Source organism: Clupea harengus, chromosome 8 (genome assembly GCF_900700415.2).
Source record: "Clupea harengus chromosome 8, Ch_v2.0.2, whole genome shotgun sequence".
NCBI lineage: Eukaryota > Metazoa > Chordata > Actinopteri > Clupeiformes > Clupeidae > Clupea > Clupea harengus.
In genome coordinates, this window is record NC_045159.1 from 5,718,512 (window position 1) to 5,728,447 (window position 9,936).

The window sequence follows — 9,936 nt, forward strand, 5'->3', positions numbered from 1 at the left end:
CCAATTCATCAATAGTGCGGGCATTGGGAGGCTTTTCAGTTTTTTTACGTAGGCTACTCATCCTTCCCAAACATTGTTTTGCACATATCACTAGCTGTTGGCAATATTAAACTTTCCGCAATTATGTATGGCTGTTTGGTCTGAGCGACACGTAATGCAACTTGATAAGAGGCTTTTAAAGCTAGCTCGCACACTTTGGCTGATTGTCTCATCAAGGTCTGCTGGCCCTCAAAAGATTTTAAACGGGAAATATTAAATGTTTTTTTCTTTCAAGTGAGCATGGGTTGTCTTTGAGTGTCGTTGCAGCTTTGATGGTTTCATAGTTTCGTTTAATAGCACGGAAGAGCAAACCACGCACACTGCTAATTCTTCACTATCGGTCTCTTTGTAGGTGAAGGCAAACTTCAGATAATTCTCTGAATATTTACGTGTCTTCTCCCGTTTGCGCTTTTTGCTGTTCATGGAAGGGGTGTTGGCATCCTCTGAAGGTAGATCATCTGAACCGCCATCAGTGATGTCTGACGAGGAGCTTTTGTTCCGAGAAATTACAAAACGATCAATTATTTCAAATTGTATGGTTATGGCAGGTAACGTCTTTTGGCACCAGATAGCTAAATGTAGCTAAAAGTGCATATGTTGCCATTATGATCAAATGATCGCGTGAAGACTCATGGGTAGTGTAGGAATGTTAGTAGTAAATGAGTAGGTTTAATATGGGTTTATCTAATTCAGTATAAAACAAAGGGGTTAGGAGTATTATTTGAATGGGAAGACGGGGCTGCTTTGTCTTATGATAAATAAAGGCTGGGTCTTCGAGGTACTATGATAGGTTTCTGATTGGTGGAGTCAACGGGGAGGTCATAGGTTTCATTGGTTGAGCAGTCAGCTAATGGAGGCATTAGGGGGAGTGTTAGTGTTAGGTTTAAATGCCTAAGCGGGAGATATTTTGGTCAGAGCGTCTTCGAATTCATTCTCATATTGTTGTTTAGCATCTTCAATAAACCTTACTGAAATACTCTACAATCGGCTGTCTCCACTTCGACATTTTCTGGTACCTCGCGGTAATTGTGATCGGACACCACATAATTGGTGACCGTCGACGTGATTGCAGAAAGACGGGAGACCACCAAGTTCAGAGCTGACCTCAACTAATCCAAGGCCGCACTTTAAATTTAAGGTAAGCAAATTTCGCTTGAATTAGTGGATTTTGGTTGAGTCAGAGCTGAACTGTGGTGTGTTAGTCTTTGCAAAAACGAAGCGCCCCGTCGTCGTGGCCAGTAGATGAGAGTGTTGTAGTAAGGTATAGTCTGTATGGTTCGCTACCATTTTTAGGATAACATAAGGTATAGACGGATAAGTAGGAAAAGTGCACGGCTCAAGGTGAGCTTGATATATCTCTCGGTAGAGATTGTTGTATCGGTATACAACTTAAAACACGCGTTTTGGTTTTTAAGCGTGACAATCGGGTGATTGTAAAGTGATTCTCTCGGTAGAGATCGTTGTATCGGTATACAACTTAAAACACGCGTTTTGGTTTTAAGCGTGACAATCGGGTGATTGTAAAGTGATTCTGGAAGAGTGTGGGAGACCTGTGTGAATGATTGCATAAAGCCACTGTAGACATTACAATAAAGTTCTCATTAATATCAGTGGTTAAATAAGGAGCATATAGGATAAATGCTCCAGTCGTGTGAAAGTGTGGATGAATTTGTGAAGTTTTGAACTGCAGTTAAGTTGAGCGAACGAAACGATACTGTACGTGACGCCGTTAAACTTTTCTGGTCATTATATATTAATATCACATTGTCTTATGTTGCAGTTAACTTAATAAGCTTACTGTGGGTGAATCAGGAGTCAAGTTTCGTTAATTTGTTATTAGATTATATGAACACATATGAACGCTTCGTATTTTGCGGTTGATTTCAGGTAGAAATATTTTGGAATTTCTCGATGAAGTGATATCGTAGAAACGTAGTTAAATCTATTGGAAACATAGTACTCAAACCAGTTTAATTCGTTTTTGTTGAATAGGTTGATTGTGTACTGCTTATCTTAAAACGAAGTCGACTGGAAATTGTGGTATTAGTGCAAGGAACATTGTATTATAAATTACAGCACAACAACAAAACAGAGATACTGGTTTTGGTGACACGCATTGAAATAGGCCTTGATCTAAAACCTATGAATCTGTTTAGCTGAGTGGGCTATAATTGTACTGAGTGAATTGGTTCCATTGTTCAAACACGTGGTTTAAGTAAAACTTAAAGGATTAATTTTGTATTTGTGGCTAAAGGTTTGAATTAAGTGGTAATACTGTGGGTAATTGTAGTAGGTTAAAAGGATTTGGTAACTATATATAATTATAAACAAAAAGTGAGTTTAAGGTTGTATTTTGAGATCATTTCAGCAGAGGCAGCTGTAATTGCATTGTTGTGCTGTACACGTGGCTGTGTTGTGGAATTGTCTTTGTTTCAGGAAACCACGTGGGACGTGACTTCAAGGATTCTCCTCCTGTAAGTCCCTGCTTTGAAGGGAGGTAATCTTGCTTTTCAGGTTGTGATTTAGTAATTTTAGTAATTTTGTAAGTTTAAGATGGATTTGATTAGAGGGGAATCAGTTACGCCTGTAGAGGCCATTATTAGATGGTATGCGTTAGATTCACAGATGGTGATGCAACAAATGATCAAATGGTCTAAATGGACAAAGGATCATAGTGTTTCTTGGCCGAAACAGGGGTCATGTGACCCTAAGCTTTTAACTCAGATGGAAGGGAAAATTCTAGACTACAAAGTACAAGATAAGAGTGCTAAGAGGGAGATCAAAAGACAACAGGAATTAAAAGTTCTGCGTGCATTCATGAAACTGGCTAAACAGAGAGCAAGCAATCAGGGCCTTGATGTGAGACGGGGTGTGAATAAGACCGAGAAAGAAGGTGATGTTAAGGGGGGGTCGGTTCCTCCTCCACCTTATGTTACAGACAATGAGATAGGGGGGAGAGGAATCCCGTTGTATCCACAGCTTCCTGCGGTGGGCCAGTTCCCTGTGGTGACATTTGAGGGAGGATTCATTGGAAAAGCGGACATTCCAGATGAGACAGTGAGATGGCAGAAGTTGGAGGAAATAGCGAAGAGGTTAATTAACATTGAAATAGGATTAGGAGAAATGTCTGTGGGGACAGCTGTTTTAGAACAAAGGCCCTTGGAGTCTCTGTCTGACTCAGAACAACAGGACTCTAGGAATGTAATTTGGAAGCAAGGCCCCCCTTTGTCTTTTGCTGGTCCCCTATCAGGGGGTACTGTTGATCAAGGAAAGGGTGTTGAAGTTGCAAGCAGGCCCCCTGCGTCTTCTCGTGGTTCCCTCATGAAAAAGGCTTGTGATGGTAGTGATAAGAGGGGTAATGAAGAAAGGTCATCTGTGTCTTCTGCTGGGTCTTATACAAAGAGCACGAGAGATAACAGTGGTGGAATGACTGAACCAGGTGTGAGAGCGGCTTCATGGGAAGCATTCTCAGAACAAAGAGACAGAGATTGGAAAGAATTAGGTGGGGCTCATGCTTGTTTTGCAAGTAAGGATCAAGAACAATTGAACAGAAGGTTGAATTTTGATGAGGAAAGGACAAAAGAAATACAGAGATTAATGGGAGGTGTTGATATGGATTTGGAAAAAGACTTAGGAGGAGGTATAGAGGAGACACAGAGAGAGAGAAGGAGGAGAGCTAGACCGGACTTCAATGATAGAATGGCTGAGGAAGATACCTTTTGGCGCAGAAGGGAAGAGAATTATAATCATATGAATCTGCTGGTGTTGGAGGCGGTAGCAGGCCGTCTGAATGCTCAGGCTCTTTTCAAACTGTATGATGACTTAGCACTCATGTCTGATTCTAATGCTAAGAAGTTAAGGACAGAGTGTAACCAGATGGGAAGTAAATTGTGCCAGACAGTCGAAAGGCGGTTACGACATATAAAGAGTTTGAGCAATGAGGTGAAGGGTTGTCTGGCCAAAGATGAGGAGGATTTGAGTAAAAGACGTGGGGTGCCACAACTCTCACAGATGGTGCAATTCACAGTGGATTCTGGGGTGTTAAATGGAAGGATAGGTAGAGATCGGGAAGAAGTTGAGAATGAGGAAGAAGAGGAGGATGGCTTAGCACAGGCAAAAAGCATGGCCCCAGTAAGGTCAAAGGACTGGGGGTGGAGGTCTTCACAGAAGCCATTTAAAAGAAGGGTTACACAGAGAGAGGAACAGGAAGAGAGTGTGACAAGGTGCAGAGAGGGCAGTGACTCTGAGGACTGGGATGATTTGGTGATTAGAGAACAATGCCCAGTCACTGTTTTTTCTAAGAAGGAGGTTTTTGAAGGAAGTAGGGAGAGAGAATAAGGAGATGAGGAGAATGAAGGAAAAAATCAAGCAGTTGGAACATGTGTTGATAAGGAATGAGGAGAGAGAAAGAGAGAGAGAAGGGATACAGGCACCAGTCACAGAGGTAGAGGTGATGATGCCTCTACTCCATAAAGGCAATGTAACGCATTACCAACCGTGGGGTCATACGGACTTAGACGGATTGATATCCAGGCTTCCTATTCTGCAAGAAGGAGCTGGAGTTTGGATAGGGAAACTGGAATCAGAGATGGAAGGAAAGAGGTTAGCCGTTGGGGATGTAAAATCATTGTTGAGTCGTATCCTTACTAAGGAGACCACCACTGCCATTCTTAATAAAGTGGCACTTGGAGGGCTAATGGGTAATTCACTGGCAGATGAATTGGCATTTGATACTTATAGGAATCAGGTGTGGAGGTGCTTACGAGACACATACCCGAATGCCTTCTCTTTGGCAAGTATGTCGGTAGATAAGATCAAAGCAGACGAGAATCCTGCTGTGTTTGTTGAGAGGGTGGAAGCAGACTGGCGAATGAGGATGGAAACAGACCCAGAGAGTAATTTAATGGTTAGACATATGATGAGGAAGGCCATAATAGAAGCCCTTCCATTGTCAGCCAGAAATAGATTAGAGGATGAGCACCGAATTGGGTCTATGACGAAACAGAGTTTAGAGATATTGTCACTCATTTTGTAAATGTGCAGAGGAAGACAGACTTAAGTTTGGAAAAACAGGACACGGAACGGCAGAGAAAGGTGGTTCAGAATCAATTAGACACTGACAAGGGCTTTAAAAAGGGTGCATTCAGGCCCCTCAGCTTGGTGAACATGCCCAATCACCCAAGCAGGATGTGAGACAAAGCTATATGCAAATTCAGGGTCTGAGCCATTGGCGTTCAGCAGCCAACACCTTTCAGCAAACACAAGGCCCCCATCCCCCACAACAAATGGGTAGACAACCGTATTGGAATCAGCCGGCTCAACCGTATTCACAGCCTCAGTGGGGATACATGCAGGGTAGGCACAGAGGGGGTGGAGCAGGCAGAGGAAGAGGCCGAGGTATGGCAAGCCCGAAAATATGAATTTCAGAGATGGGTCATTGGAGTGCTGGTTATGTGGCCAGGCGGGGCATATAAGCAGAGATTGCCAGCAGAGGTTGTAAGTGGACAGGTAGAAATACAACCTCAGATGGGAGAGCAGGTTGGGCTTGTTTCTCCGTTAGAGGACCACATTATTGAAGATGCCTAGAGAATCCGGAGGGGATAATCAGCTTGTTTGTGTTGTCAAAACAGGCTGATAAGGAACCGGTTATGGAAGTTCAGATTGAGGGTCAAACTGTTAATGAATGATAGACACGGGGGCAACTTTTACGTGTATATGTACAGCAGACACCCGACATCTCCCCCTGTCTAGCACAGGTAAGGTGGCAAAGACCGTCGGATTCTCAGGACAAATTCAGATTATTCCCTTTTCAGACCCAGTATTGATTCAGATGGATGGAAGAGAAATAAGAATGCCGGTGTTAATTTCAGATCACACTCCCATTAATTTAAATGGACGTGATGCGTTATGTCGTATGGGAGTTCAGATTGAGTGTACTCCGGCAGGCTTGTCTTTGTTCAACCAATCATCACACAGTATAATGGCTCCACAAACACTCATCACATCCCAGTTTAGGCAGATTTACTGGTTAGGTCTGTTTGGATTGGAGTGGGAGGATAAGATCTGGGTGAGTGGGGTCCTCTGATAAACAGGTGGCATGCAGGCCTCAGAAAGCCTAGGTGTCCAACTCATTGCACTATCATGGTGGAAGATGTTACAGGAATAGAAGGAAATGGAGTAAGTGATAAGATGTGGAGAGAGGCATTGAATGGAAGAACTCAGGTCGAGCTACAGGCCAGGGGCATAATTGTGGGACCTGAAGGGGTGGCAGTACCAATTAGGATGGATTCACCATTGCATATTGTGGCACGTGATTTGGGAGGCATAATACCACACATCACACTTAAAGTGGGATTAGGTTTCAGAACAAGAGATGTGGGTAGGATGATGGAGAGAGCCAGTGTCAGCAAGTGGCTGCTTGCGAAGGAATTAGGAAAAGGTGATGTGGAGTTGTCACAGGATGGCACTTTGATGCGAATCAAACACTCATCTCGCTTAACGGGGGAGCCTCAAGTAGTCACAGTTAGTGATGGTGAATGCCAAGAGGAGGAGTACACTGCGGATTGTCCTTATGGGAATCCATATTGTTTGTATGGCAGGTATGAAGGTATTGGGTACAAGTGTTGGAATGTTGATTTACACAGGCCTCTGAATGACACCGAGAGACTGATGTATAAGGAAGGTGAGAAGACAAGTGAGGGGGTGAGAAAGTGGAAAATGATGATTTTACAAGAAGGGACAGAGGTTCACAAGAATGGTGTTTTGAAAGCTGTGCCAGACCAGGTGTGGGCCACAGGAGACTTTGATATAGGGCTGGTGAAGTCGGTGAGTCCCTTGGAGTTTAGAATCAAACCGGGGCAAAGCTGCCATTTCAGAAGCAATACCCCATTTCTCCGGAAGCAGCAGCTGGTGTCCAGGGCACGATAGAAGGGTTACTGCAAGCTGGTGTTTTGGAGAAGGTGCCGTTTGCTAGGTGTAACACACCCATTTATCCCGTTCTAAAGGCAGACAGGGTTAGATGGAGAATGGTGCAGGATTTGCGTTGTGTTAATGCAGTTGTGGAAGACTGGCCGGCAGATGTGCCTAATCCACACACTCTGTTAACAAATATACCATCAGACGCAACCGTGTTTAGTGTAATTGATGCTACCCAGGCTTTCTTCTCTATTCCTTTGGCAGAAAAGAGCAGGGAGCTATTTGCATTTCAATATATGGGTCAAACATACAGATACACCAGGATGCCACAGGGATTTAAGCATAGTCCGCATGTGTTCAACCAAGCCATTCGCAATGATTTGAAACACCTGGTGTGCAGGAGTACAATCCTGCAGTATGTAGATGATTTATTGATATGTGGACCAGATGTACACACATGTGAACAAGATACCATTGCAGTGTTACAAGCACTGGCGGAAGGGGGTCATAAGGTGTCCCGTAAAAAGTTGCAGTTTGCCGAATCTCAGGTTACGTATCTTGGTAGACTGATTTCTCAGGGAGAGAAGGGTATAGCACCTGACCACATCCAGGCTTTGATTGCAGCTCCTAAACCTCAGACAGTTAGACATATGATGTCTTTTATAGGACTCATAGGTTTTAGCAGTGAATGGATTGAGTGTCATGAGCAGAAGATTGCTCCACTCCGTGCTTTGATTGCGAAAGCTGGATCTGAGAAATTGACAAACCGGTTGGCATGGACCATAGATGGGGAAGAAGCATTTAACCTCATTAAGTGTGAATTACAGCGCGCCCCAGCTTTGGTCTTGCCAGATTACACAAAACCTTTTGCTCTATATGTTTCAGTGAAAAAGGAAACAGGACGTGACGCGTACATGACGGGGATATTAATGCAGGCACAATGTCAAGGGAAGACAAAGCAAATCATTGCATACTACTGTTCCAAGGCTGTTAAGGCTTCAGGTATAACTATGGGGTGGCCGGTGAATATTTATACTAGTCATGCTATTTCTCAGTTGATGGACAAAGGGAGGTTTTGTCTCACTGCACAGCGGCAGCTGAAGTACTATGATTTAACATTTTGCCCAGACATGACAGTGAAAAGTTGTGACTCTGTGAACAATCCTGCGGATCGAGTTCCATTGGAATATGATGGAAGTCCACATGATTGTGTTGCGGACTCAGTTGCTTTTTCAAAACTGAGACCTGATTTGGAGAGTGAGCCTTTGAAAAATGGGGAAGTGGTTTACTTTGTAGATGGGTCCAGTCACAACTATGATAACAAAACGCATGCTGGGTTCAGTGTAGTACAGATGGCAGAATCAGGGGAATTCAATACAGTAATGTGTATCCCTTGTGAGCAACCATGTTCAGCTCAGCTGGCTGAACTTAAGGCATTGACTGAGGCTTGTAGTCTGGCGGAAGGGATGGAAGCCACCATTCATACCGACAGTGCGTATAGCCATAATGTGTGTCATGTGTACGGGGCTCAGTGGAAACAACGAGGGTTTAAGAGGTCAGATGGGTCTCCGATCCAACATCAGGAACAAATTCAATTACTGTTGGCAGCTATGATGCGCCCTAAGCGCCTGGCTATTTGTAAATGTAGAGCTCATAAAAAGGGTACTGATTATGTCACATTAGGTAATGCCAAAGCTGATGAGGTGGCAAAGACAGCAGCTTTACAATCACGGGTGGTGGATTGCCCCCAGAGGAACGGGGCACCACACAGCATTCTATTAGCTAAGGGGAAAAGTCATGGGAAGTCAGTACAGTGTCCGTCTGCTTGTCCTTACAGTGATTCATCTACAGTTGGTTGTAAGTGGTGCAGTTTATTTTATGCACCAGGACATTTACATCATCGTGAACCTCTCTGTTGTGCTATGTGCCAAAGGGGGGAGTGTGCTTTGTGTTTTGATAAACCATGTGAACAATGGCAGCCGATCACTCAGGGACCAGTAATTAATATACAGCCACACTTAGGTCTTGCGGACATTATTAACATGCAGGAGGAAGCTACTCCGTGGGAGAAAGATAAGTGGGTGGCAAGAGGGGCACATCGCGGGCGTGATAAAGTGTGGAGAAGTCATTGCGGCCGCATGATCGCTCCTCACGTGTTATTGGCTCTGTTAATAACTGATGCACATGATTTGGATCATTGTGCAAGGGGGGAAGTAAGGAGGAAGATTTTGGATGAGGGATTTTGGTCGCCGTACATGCAGGAGATTATAGATAATAAATTAGCACAGTGTTATGTGTGTAATACCTATAATGTCAGGCAGGGGATAGCAACTAAACCTCTGGGGCACTTTCCAATGCCGGAAGGTCCATTCAAACATCTTGTGATTGATTATATTGACATGGGAAAGACCATTAGAAAGCACAGATATGTGTTGGTGGTGGTGGACAGGTTTTCGCGTTGGGTAGAGGCGTGCCCGAGTCCGGGACCGGATTCTGAGACTGTGATAAAATTTTTCACACGTGAAATCCTGCCCAGGTTTGGTATTCCAGAAGTAGTGTCCAGTGATAATGGGAAGGCATTCGTGGAAAAGACATGGGCCAAGATAATGCAGGCACTGGGGATAAAGAGAAGGTTGGGATGCATCCATCATCCCCAGAGCCAGGGCATGGTCGAGCGGGCAAACGGTGTTCTGAAGGGTAAGATTGCAAAAATATGCGCATCATCTAACCTTAATTGGCTGGATGCGCTGCCAATTGCATTGATGCATATGAGGTCACAGAAAAACCGCACCACACATCTTACACCTCATGAGATGCTTACGGGACGGGTCATGCCGACCCCCCGTATTAGAGGTGATGACAAGGGCCCACCATTGGAACACCTTCAAAGAGAAATTCGGTGTTATGTACAACAGTTGTCTTTGATTCATAAGACTATTTATGCCCAGGCAAAAGAACGGGAACCAGTAAGCAATCCACAGG